Here is a 12,254-nt window from a genome sequence, read left to right as displayed (position 1 = left end):
TCATAAAGGTGTAAACTATTTTTAAAAATTAGTCCGAAATTTTTAATTTTTATATTTCGTAGCAGATTTATATGTAGTATTTAAGCTTTAATTTGGTCCTATGCGGACAAATTTACTGTTTCGGTATTTGGTTTTACATTTATTCAAAAAATGCCAAAAATGCGTATTTTGCGTATTGAAACGTAAGTTGCTTGAAAACTAGAGCCAATCCAATATTTTCAAGGTCAAATTTGGATTCTACGGACAAAATCCTATAAGAATCAGCAATAACATTTTAGGCAACATGCAATTGATGAAATTTTGTCGGCCTGTGTTATTTTTCTTTTCTAAAGAAAAAATGAATAAAATTGTTTTTTTTTGTGATTTCAGGTGGGATTGTTTATTAATTCTGGAATAAAGATACAAGACAATAGTGAAGAAGCTTCTTCTTTCTGGTTGTAAATGATTGCATGCCTGACGCTTGGGAACGACTTTATGGTCTGAAGAGAGGAGAACTGTGGCCTGTGCGCGCTCTTGTTCCGAATTCTGATTGTGAGATGGCTGAAAGTGAATCCTCCCGAAGGCACACAACATTCGAATTCGATGGTATGTCTCCGTTTCACACCCTAAGTGGCGCGGTGTCTCTCTGTTCTTTCACAAATACAAAATTCACCTTTCTTCACCAATAAACACACATGCGTATCAAACACCACCAAATGGAAGCTGATGAGATTCACACCGAGTCTTGTTCGCGGTCTTCTTTTGGGTTTTTGTTTTTGTGTCGTTTTCTATACCGCTCGTCGCCAAACCAAATAACAGCATCTCTCTCACTCTCTTTCTCTATCTCTCTTTTTCTTTTTCGCCGTTCAGCGACAACTTCTCACTTCCACCGCTTAATAAAGTGGCTTTTAGTCTTCCAAAAAGAATGCAAAAGTAAACTTTCTTTTTTTTTTACTCTTAATTTTTGCTTTTTTATTCGATTTTTTTGGGGGAAAATCAAAAATTCACTGAGTGGAACGAAGACAGGCTTCGCACTCATCTACTAAAATCTACCATTTACTACTTTTTTTACGTTTTGCTACTATTTAGGTACTTTTTTTTAGATTTCAGTCACTAAAAGCTACAATTTTTGTTTTTGTTTTTTTTTGTTGAGAATTTCTACTACTTTAAATTCGCTAATACTAGAAATAAAAAAAACTATTTTCAAAATTTAGATATAATCAAATTCTTTAAAACGATTCAATTATTTCCAAAAAATATTCGAAATTCAATTCTTTTCAATATCTAGTATTTTCATCAAATTTCGCAAAACAATTCAATTATTGAAAAAAAAAATTGATAAAATTCATCCAATATTAAATTATTTTCATAAATAATAAAATTTCCCACAGGAATTAAATTTATTAAGAATAGAATTTTTAAAAAAATTTCTAAAATCAATTATTTAACAAAATTTTTATACAATTCTTCACAATAATTCAATTACTTTCACTAATATTAACATTTTTCATGGAAATAAAAAATATTTTTAAAAAATTTTGTTAAAATTCTAAGCAAGAATTCAATTATTTTCATAATTAATAAAACTGATCGATGAATTTCAATTATTTTGAATACTACTTTAAATTAATTAATCAAAAAATTCATTTATTTTCACAATTGAAGTTAATAAATTATAAAAGAATTTAATTATTTCCAATGAAATGTTCATAATATTTATTTTAATTCGAAAAAATTAATTATTTAAAACAATGTTTATAAAATTCTTATAAAGAATTCAATTATTTTCAAAAATTTTAATAAATTCAATTATTCGATTATTCAATTAAAGATTTCAATTATTTTTAAGAAATTTAATTTAATTCGTCGCAAGAATTGAATTATTGTCAAAAACAATAAAATTTTTTTGGAGTAAAACATCAATGAAATTTTTTAATTGGAATTCATTTAATTTAAATGTAATTTTAATAAAATTTCTCGAAAGAATACAATTATTTTTAAAAATATTATTTAAATTCAATTATTTTCAAGATTTTTAATAAAAATTTCAATTCTTCTCAACAATTCTGATAAAATTCTTCGAAACATTTCAATTATTTTTATAAATTGTAAAATTCTTAGCAAGAATTCAATTATTTTTGTAAATAATAAAATTCTTCTGAGAAATTCAATTATATTCAATACATCCTTATTAATAAAATCAGATGTCTGTCTGTACATTGCTTAAAACTTCAAAATGTTAACATGATTAGTTATTATGGACATCAGGGATTCCAAAAATATTCTTAAAAAATTTAATGTATGTACGTATGTATGTACGTATGTATGTACGTATGTATGTACGTATGTCTGTCACAAAAACTTTGTACCCCAATCACACAAAAACATGTAAATCGATTTAAGTCCAACTTGGTAGGTTATTAGGTATTGACCCAAGGAAGGTTTATAAATTTACAGATTTAAAAAATATTAATTAGAACGGGAGATATTCAATTTCTTCAAAAAATTCAAAAAATCGAAAATTTCAAAATTTTTAATTTTTTCATGGATTGCTTTTAAAGTTTCTATACTTGAGTATCACATGTTATTTAGTCACATTTTAGCATAATTTTGCAAAAAATAAAGTCCTATAACTAATATGTAAGTATACAAATGTTTTCAAAAAATCAAAAATTTCAAAATTTTACATTTTTCATGGATTGCTTTTAATCTTTCTATATTTGAGTATTACATGTTATTCAGTCACATTTTAGAATAATTTTGCAAAAAATACTATCCTATAACTAAGATGTAAATATAAAAATATTTTCAAAAACTTCAAAAAATGGAAAATTTCCAAATTTCACATTTTTAATGGATAGCTTTTAAACTTTCTAAAATTCAATATTATATGTTATTTAGTCAGATTTTAGCATAATTTTGCAAAAAATACTATCCTACAAGAAATATAAAAAAATTTTCAATATATCAAAAAATCGATACTAATTACTATATGAAGTATAATTCAGTAGTATTTTTGGAGTCTCTGATTAATATTTTGATGTCAAAATAGTGTAATTGAGAATTATTTATCAAATTAATCTAATATTTTCAAGAATTTCAGAAATATTGAAAATGCAAATTTTTTATGATTAAAATGATATTGCAGGATGTCAAGAAATTGTAAGTCACCTCTGATACAATACAAGCATATTATATGCCACTAGGCAAAAACTTATATGTTAAAACGTTTTTTTTATTTTAACTCTAGATTTAACTTTTAGAGATGTTTTGAGCAATGTAAAGACAAAAGTTAACACGGTGTCTATTTTGTTTAACAAAATATAGGTCTTATGTTAGGTTTTAGCAGTCGTAACCTTTGCGATACAATTAGTTCCAATTAGACTCTACTATAACTCCAAAAACTGGGTGGGAAATTTGATAAATTTTTAATGCATTAATTAAAGTACTACAAATTGACAAATATTGTTCTCTGCATTTGAATTGGTTAAAATAACTAATTTGATAATAAAAAGTCAATCACTGATTCAAATAGTAATATTTTCCTACTGAAATAGCTATAATGGTACCTAACTAATTATTATTTTTTTCCGGTCAAATTAAATTCCTGAGCTATTTCCTTATTTTCCAAATTGGTAGACACACTGTTAAATGTATTGGTAGAAACTAAAACCCGTCGAAGACGGGTACGACAGCTAGTATTTTTATAAAATTCCTGGGAAAAAATTCAATTATATTCAAGATAATTTTAATAAAATTTTTCACTGAAATACAATTCTTTTAAAACATTTTAATAATATTTTTCGTGATAATTCAGTTATTTTCATAAATAATATAATTCTTCTCAGGAATTCAATTATTTTTGAAAATTTTAATAAAATTCTTCAAAAAGTTTTCAATTATTTTCATAAATAATAAAATTCATTGCAGGATTTTAATTATTTTTAATACCAATTTTACAGGAATTGTTCGAGAAATGTCATTATTCTTAAAAATTTAATTTCAATTCCTCGCAAAAATCAATTAAATAAAAAAATATTTTTTTAAAATTCTTTAGAAGAATTTAATTATTTACAAAAAAATTATAATTTTTCACAAGAATTAAATTATTTTCAAATATTTTAATAAAATTGTCGGGAAGAAATCAATTATTTTTAATACAATTTTCATTACATTTTTTTGAAATAATTCAATTATTCTTTTAGATTTTTTAAAAATTCTTCCCAAGAATTTAATTATTTACATAAATAATTCTTCGAAAGAATTCAATTATTAAAGATAAATATCGAAATTATTCCCGAAAATTCAATTATTTTGAGGCATTTTATTAAAATTCTTTGCAAAATTCAATTATCTTCGTAAATAACAATATTTATCACAAGAATTCAATTATTTATTTAAAAGTAATAAATTTCTTCTTAGAAATTCAATTATTTTTCAAAATTTTAATAAAATCATTCCCAAGAATTCAATTATTTTCATAAATAATAAAATGCTTTTTTGGAATTTATTTAATTGTTGTCAATAATTTTAAAAGAATTCTTTGTAAAATTTAATTATTTTTAAATACTTTTAGCAAATCAATGATTTTCAATATCTACTATTTTCATAAAATTTCCAAACAGAATTCAATTATTTAATAAAATTTTTGTAAAAATCTTCGTATGAATTCAATTCTTTTCATGAATAATAAAAATTTCTCAGGAATTCAATTATTTAAATTAGAATTTGCATAAAATTGGTCGAAAGAAATCAATTATTCATTAATTTTTATAAAATTCTTCGCAAGAATTAAATTATTTTTATAAATATTAAATTTCTTTCATTGATAATTGTAAAATTCGTTGCAGAAATTCAATTTATTAGCAGGATAAGAAAGAAGTAAATATTTTTGCTGAAAATTAGAAAAAAGTCAGGAAAATAAAATATAGAATGTAATTTTTATCAGTTTTGTAAAGTATCTAAAAGGAGTTTTGTTGGTCTTCAAGTTTAATTTTTCGATAGCTACTTACTTTTTTATTTTTTTACTACATTTTTGAACTTTAATGCTACTTTTTGCTGCTTTTTGAAAATTAATTATTGAATGCAAAGTCTGCGAAGATTATGAACTTTTTTTTGTTAGTAACTTACAAAAATAGTTGTAAATTTTATTTACACTTTTGTGTAATTTTTATTTTTTTTTATCGATTTATAATTTAACGATAATTTGTTGTTGGGAAGTTGTAAAATTAATTGTTATTTCTTCTTAAATTTTATTTTTGTTTTTTATCCATCATTTATGAAAAGAAGAAAAATATTAGGTAAAATTGTGCGTGAATTGAAAATTTTAACAGGAAATTTTATTTTTCAGTTGCTGAGTGTTTCTTTCGAAAAATCCTCGAGGTTGTGGTGCGGTGAAGCTTTATCGGATTCATATCTAACTAAATCAAAATACTGATTCGTGCACGTATGTATAAATTATATATATTTTTATCGCTTTGATAATTCAACCCTTATATATTTCAAGTACTATATAGATAAATAAATGCAGTCCCGCATGAGATTTTACATAAATGTTTACCTTTAATTATTCTTCCGCATGCAAGAAAATTAATATCTAATTGTTAGTCAATAGTAATAATTTTTTTTCATACATAGGGGAGTTGTGAATATTGTACAAAATAAAACGCTTGCGTAATATTTTACACATTTGCATAAAATTATTTTTTCACTTTAAAAAGTAATTTAAAAATTTTAAATTAATTACAAAATTGAATTTTTTTACCTTGTTCCGTTTACTACTTAAATAAATAACTAAAAGTAACAAGTATTTCGAAAAATTAAAAAAATACTTTTCTAGAGACTAGATAGAGATTTTCGATTTAGACTTAACAGAGATCAAATACTTTATAATAATCGTATACTAAATAAAATTCCATTTTTCAGGTTTCGTCTCGACTGGAGGAGCAGTTTTCTCACGAATAAACTTTCGCTTCTTGGACAAACCGCTAAATCGTAAAATAAGAAAAAGGTATATGACAACTTCTATTATGATCATCATCATCTTCACGTGAGTAACCGCAAAATTTTGGACAAAATTCTATATAATTTTTGTTCGATCACTTTAGAAGGAAGATGAACAAGAAATATCCGTTGTGGGGACATTTTCTCGTCACATTATTGTCACATTGAAAGGAAAAAGGGATACATGTCTCCGTTTGATATCCGAATTCTCATAACTCACATCCGTTTTGCGTGCATAAATGACACAAGGCAGCGCGTAGGCATTTGTCCAGCTGTTAACCCGCACCTAAAGAGGCATATATATTTTTTTCTTTTTTTTTTTTTTAAATAAGTGCCGTAAAACGTGAAATAATGTATGCGCGAAATATACTCTCTTCTCTCATTATCAGTGTGTTTCTAAGTGAGTAACACACATTTCCAGGGGAAATAATACTCGCCCCGGACGCGAGCCATTCACACTCATGAGACACATGAGTCGCATGCAAAAGGCGTTTTAAAAAAAAAAGTATAGTCCTTGTAGTTTTCAACCCTCTATAGGTCAATGACTTTCTTGCATGCGCTTTGTAAAAGAAAAAAACTTTAACATTTCAAAGTCCAACTCTACTATTTCGACATTTCGGCACAAGATTCTCTCTTCATTATTAATTTTTTTTATTAGATTTTTTATTAAATTATTATTCTACATTAATTCAGAGTTGCCAGGGGAAGTCAGATCAGGGAATTCAGAAAAAAGTCAGAGATTTTTATTAAAGTACTGGAAAAAATTGAATTTTAAAAAAGAGTTACAAATGATTGCAGAAATTCAATTATTTTCAAAAGTAATAAAATTCTTCACAAAAATTCAATTATGTTCGAAAAATTTTAAAAATTCTCGTCAAAATTTCAATCATCATTAAAAATAATAATAAAATTCTTCTCAAAAATTCAATTACTTTCAAAAATTTTCCTCAATTCAATAATTCTCAATATCTACAACTTTAATAAAATTTCCCAAAAGAATTGAACTGTTAAAAAAAAAAGTTTTAATAAAATTCTAAGCAAACGTTTAATTATTTTCATAAATAATAAAAATTTCACAGGAATTCCGGTAATCTGTTCGCAGTTTAAAATTAGTTATTGTTTGCTTTTTTGTATCGTAAAGTTTTTAATAATTTTTCTTTTTAAATATTTTCAATTTTAAAATTATTGTATTTTGAAAATCATCGAATTGTAGCAAAGAATTTTATCAAAAAATTTGATGATAGAATTTTTTCGAAGAATTTTATTATTTCGGAAAATATTTGAATTCTCGAGAAGAATTTTGTTAAAATTTTTGAAAATCCTAATTAAATTCTTTTCAAGAATTTCTTAAAGTTTTCTTAAAAATAATGTAGTTTTTTGAATAATTATAATTGAAAATTTAGAAAATAATTGAATTTTATTAACAATTTCATTCAATTTTTTAAAATAATCCTATTTTGTTAATAATTGTAATTAAACATTTAATTATTGAATTTTATTTAAATTTTATAGAAAATAATTGAATTCATTTGAAAAATTGTATAACAAATTAAAAAAAAATTTAATTATTTCGTGAAATTTTTTTGAACATTTAATTGAATTTTGGCAAAGAATTTGACTATTTATAAATATAATTGAATTTTTTCGAAGGATTTATTAAAACTTTGGAAAATAATTGAATTTTTTCGAAAAATATTATTAAAATTTTTTTTAAAAATTGAATTCTTTCACGAAATGTTATTAAAATTGTATTAAGAATAATTTAATTTTTGCAAAGAATTTTACTATTTATAAATAAAATTGAATTGTTTCGAACGATTTATTAAAATTTTAGAAAATAATTGAATTCTTTTGAAATGTTTTATAACAAATTAAGCAAAAAATTGAATTCTTTCGTGAAATTTTTTTGAAAATAATTGAATTTTTGAAAAACTATTTAAAAAAGTAATTGAATTGTATCGAAGGATTTATTAAAATTTTAGAAAATAATTGTATTCGTTCGTGAAATTTTATTAAAATTTTATTTAAAAATTGAATTAAAATTCTTTATAAGAAATCAATTTTTTAAAAACATTCATTTATTCAATAAATTATTTATTTTTGTATTTAAATAATTGAATTCTCATAGAATTTTCTAATAAAAATTAATTTAAATATGGATTGCAGTAAAAATTTTAGATAGTTAAATATTAAAAGTATTATAGCATAAATTTTCAAAAATAATTGAATTTTAAAAAGGTTTTAAATTAAAATCTTTGAAAATATGAATTTTTTACACTTTTAACTGACAATTGTATAGAATTATTTTTTTTTCGAAAAAGTTTAATTGAATTTTTTTTTAAAATTATTTCAAGTTTTTATTTTCTAAATATTTAATTGAAGAATTTCCGAATAATGGAAATTTTATAAAACTGAATTGTAAACAAATGGATTTGAAAATTCTCAAGAATTTTAATAATATTTTTGAAAATAATTGAATTCTTGCAACGAATTTTATTTATATTTTTTGAAATAATTGAATTCTTTTGAGAAATTTTAATAAAATAGTTGATTTTTAAAATATTTGAATTTCAGCGAAGAATTTCATTATTTTGTGAAATGTGTAGGTAATTGAATTCTTGCAAACAATTTTTGAAAATAATTACATTTTTTGTGGAATTTATTTAAAATTGTATTAAAAAATATTTGAAATCCTATGAAAAATGTTATTATTTATGAAAATAATCGAGTTCTTACAGCGAATTTTATTACATGTTCTTAAATAATTGAATTCGTGTGAATAATTTTATTACTTGTAAAAATAATTAAATTCTTGAGAAGGATTTTATTAAAATTTTTATAAATAATTAAATTCTTTTTTTTGAAAAATTTTATGGAAATTTAAATTAATGTTTTAGAATAATTTTACAATTAAAAAAATTCGTAAATAAAATAATGTATTATAATGGAACAGTTTTTTGAGTGTCTAATAATTTTTAGAGTGAATCAGAATACTTTGTAGGGTCAGGGAAAAATTCAAAATTTTGTCTGGAAATCAGGGAAAAACAAAATTAATTTTTTGTGGAAAAGAAATTAATTAAAAAATTAAAAGAAACAAATTTGACAATTAACTAATTATTTTACTTAATAGTAAATAGTGTTGTAAATAGTGTTGAGCGAATTTCTTCAAAGAAGATAAAGATCAAGTTTTATTTCTCGTCTCTATAAGTTCTTGGTTTGTGTGTAGAATTTGCTGCTGTGCACAAAGGCGAGTGGAAATTGCGCGGTGTGCTTTTGTATTTCATTTAGCCCCTTCTTTTTTGGTTTAAGGTGCAAGACACTTGAGTGTACTAGCAATTAGAAACAAATTCAATGGTGCTGAAACTCGTCCTCTATTCCCGCAGTCAGTAAGACTTTCTTCTCACGATGAATTCACTTAGAAATATAGAAAACAGAGGAATTTACACTTTCAAAACTTTAGCGTAATAGATATATACCCTGAAGTTTTATTTGTTCAAATGTTTCCGAATCTCATTACTCTCTCCGGCAAATAAACAATCTTCGATTTCTAAGAAAATAATTTTTTTCTATTTTCGAAATACTGTTTAAATAATCTGTATTAATCTATATTAATTATCGTTTTATTCCGAATGTCTGTTCGGAGTTTGAAGTTTGTTATTTTTCTTTACTATTGTTTCCTAATTTTTTTCATAATTATTTTTCTATTCTTGAAATCATTTGTTTTAAATTGTTATATTTTTTATTAAATTCAAATTATTGAAGTATATAAATTAACAAATAATTATTTAAATTAATTTAACATAATTTTTAGTTATTATTTAAGCATTTTTCATTAACATTAAAGTTGATTTTCATAAATTATACATTTCGAAACATTCCAAGAAAAATTTAGAAATGAATTAATTTTTCAAAATTTGCTTTAATAAATTTTATTTTTTTTTTAAATTTAAAAGTTAATACTTTGATTAGATTAAAAATTTTTTTAAATAATTGAATTTTTTAGAAGAATTTTAGTAAAATTTTTTAAAAATTAATTAATTTCCCAGAAGAAGTTTATTATTTATAAAAATAAATGAATTCTTGCGAAGATTTTATTTATTCTTGAAAATAATGGAATATGTTGGAAAAATTTTTTTTTATTTATAAATAAAAATAATTGAGTTCTTTAGAGAAAATTAAATTCATACTAAAAAGAACTGAATTTCTGTGAAGAATTTTCTTATTTATAAAAATAATTGAATTCATGCAAAGAATTATATTAAAATTTGAAAAAATAATTGAAATCTTAGGAATAATTTTATTATTTAGAGTATTTAATCAACTATTCTGAAAAATTTTACTGAATAATTTGAAAATTATTTAATTTTTCAGAAGAATTTTATTATTTATGAAAATAACTGAATTAATTGCGAAAAATGTTATTAAAATGTTTTTAAAGAATTGAATTTCAGTGAACAATTTTGTTATTTTAGAAAAATTTTATTACAAGTTTTAAAAATAATTGAACATGTTAGAAAAATTTTATTAAAATTATCTTGAATATAATTGTATTTCTCAGAAGAATTTTTCTATTTACAAAAATAATTGAATTCTTGCTAAGAATTTTACAATTTATAAAAATAATTAAATTGTTTTGAAGAATTTTATCAGAATTGTTAAAAATAATTGAATTAATTGAATTAAAAATTGAATTTCTTCAAAGAATTTATTTATTTTTGAAAATAATGAAATTTTTGCACAAAATTTCATTTTTATAAAAATAATTAAATTCTCTAGAGGAAATTACATTTATTTATGAAAAAAATTGAATTTCTGCGAAGAATTTTATTATTTAAAGAAGTAATTAAATTCTTGCTAAGAATTTTACAATTTATAAAAATAATTGAATTGATTTGAAGAATTTTATCAGAATTGTTGAAAATAATTAAATTTTTATTAAAACTCTTGAAAATAATTGAATTTAAATAATATTTATAAAAATAATTGAATTGATTTGAAGAATTTTATCAGAATTGTTGAAAATAATTGAATTTTTATTAAAACTATTGAAAATAATTGAATTTAAATAATATTTATAAAAATAATTGAACTGTTTTGAAGAATTTTATCAGAATTGTTAGAAAATAATTTTATTTTTATTAAAACTCTTGAAAATAATTGAATTTAAATAATATTTATAAAAATAATTGAATTCTTGCGAAAAATTGTTGAAAATAATTGAATTTCTGGAAGAATTTTATTCAAATTTTTAAACCAAATCGAATTTTTTTCGAAAATTTTATTTATTTTTAAAAATAATAAAATTTTTGCAAAAAAAATTTTATTTTTTATAAAAATGATTAAATTTTTTAAAGAAAATTAAATTTTTTTATGAAAAAAACTTTTCTTAGAGATTTTGAAAATAATAAATAATAACAATTAATTAGTTAATAAATATATTTTTTAAATTCTGAATTGAAAATAATAAAAAAAAAATTGAAGCTGATATTTGAAAATAAAAAATTTTATAATTTGTATAATATTTGCTAGTTAATTAATATGAATAGTATTAATTAGTATTAACTCCTATTAATTAATACAAATTAGTATTAATTAATATAAATTAGTATTAATACTAATTATTATTAATTAATTAATATTAATTGGTAGTAATACTGAAGTTAAGTAGAAAAATTTTTGGGGAAAAGCCTGTTATTTTTGGAGGAAAAGTTCGTTTTGAAAATAAGTTAAAAAGCTTTTAATAAAATTAAATAAACAGATAGGAAGGATTTATTTTGTAAGTAAAATAGAGAAAAAAAAGTTGAAGAGTGCGTAGGGAACGGTGAACAGTTGTTGTTGAAATATAGTTGTCGAGTGGGGAACACTATCGTAAATGAATTAAAGGTTTCCAAGCGGCTTGCTGTTGTAAAACTATCCGATTAAACTGGTACTCTAAACCCACAAGACCAATTAACACGAAATGTGTGACTCAGATTATAAGTCATCCCAGTTGCGCAGCTGGTGTTAACTTACATATTTCCCTCTCTTTCTCCCTGTCTTATCTATCTCATCCCTTTATGCATATTTAAATGAAGTAAAAAAATTTTCAATATTAGAATAGAAAAATATTTTCTCCGTTTTCGAATTTTTTTTTCTATTGATTAAAATATTTTGTTTTTAAATTTTTTATCAAAAAAGTATATATAAAATATTTTTTATAACTTTAGTTTATAAAAATATTTTTTCTTCTAAATTGTTGATTTTAAACGTTGTGAATTTCCCCAGCAATTAAT

General features: G+C 21.7%; 1 protein-coding gene across 1 annotated transcript in view; it reads left to right on the top strand.

The window, feature by feature from the left end:
- The first annotated feature begins 400 nt into the window (after nucleotides 1-400).
- Nucleotides 401-12,254, top strand: part of LOC122511313 (PDZ domain-containing protein 2-like) — a 43,536-nt gene continuing 31,682 nt past the window's right edge. The window contains exons 1-3 of the mRNA XM_043626471.1: nucleotides 401-585; nucleotides 5,330-5,425; nucleotides 5,905-5,989. The gene's annotated coding sequence lies outside the window, so the exon portion shown is untranslated. The remainder of the gene's footprint in view (nucleotides 586-5,329; nucleotides 5,426-5,904; nucleotides 5,990-12,254) is intronic.

The sequence above is a fragment of the Leptopilina heterotoma genome, unplaced genomic scaffold (assembly GCF_015476425.1).
Source record: "Leptopilina heterotoma isolate Lh14 unplaced genomic scaffold, ASM1547642v1 Lhet_81, whole genome shotgun sequence".
In the NCBI taxonomy this organism is placed as follows: Eukaryota; Metazoa; Arthropoda; class Insecta; order Hymenoptera; family Figitidae; genus Leptopilina; species Leptopilina heterotoma.
Note: the sequence above shows the minus strand (reverse complement) of the source record. Positions and strands in the feature narration are given on the sequence as shown.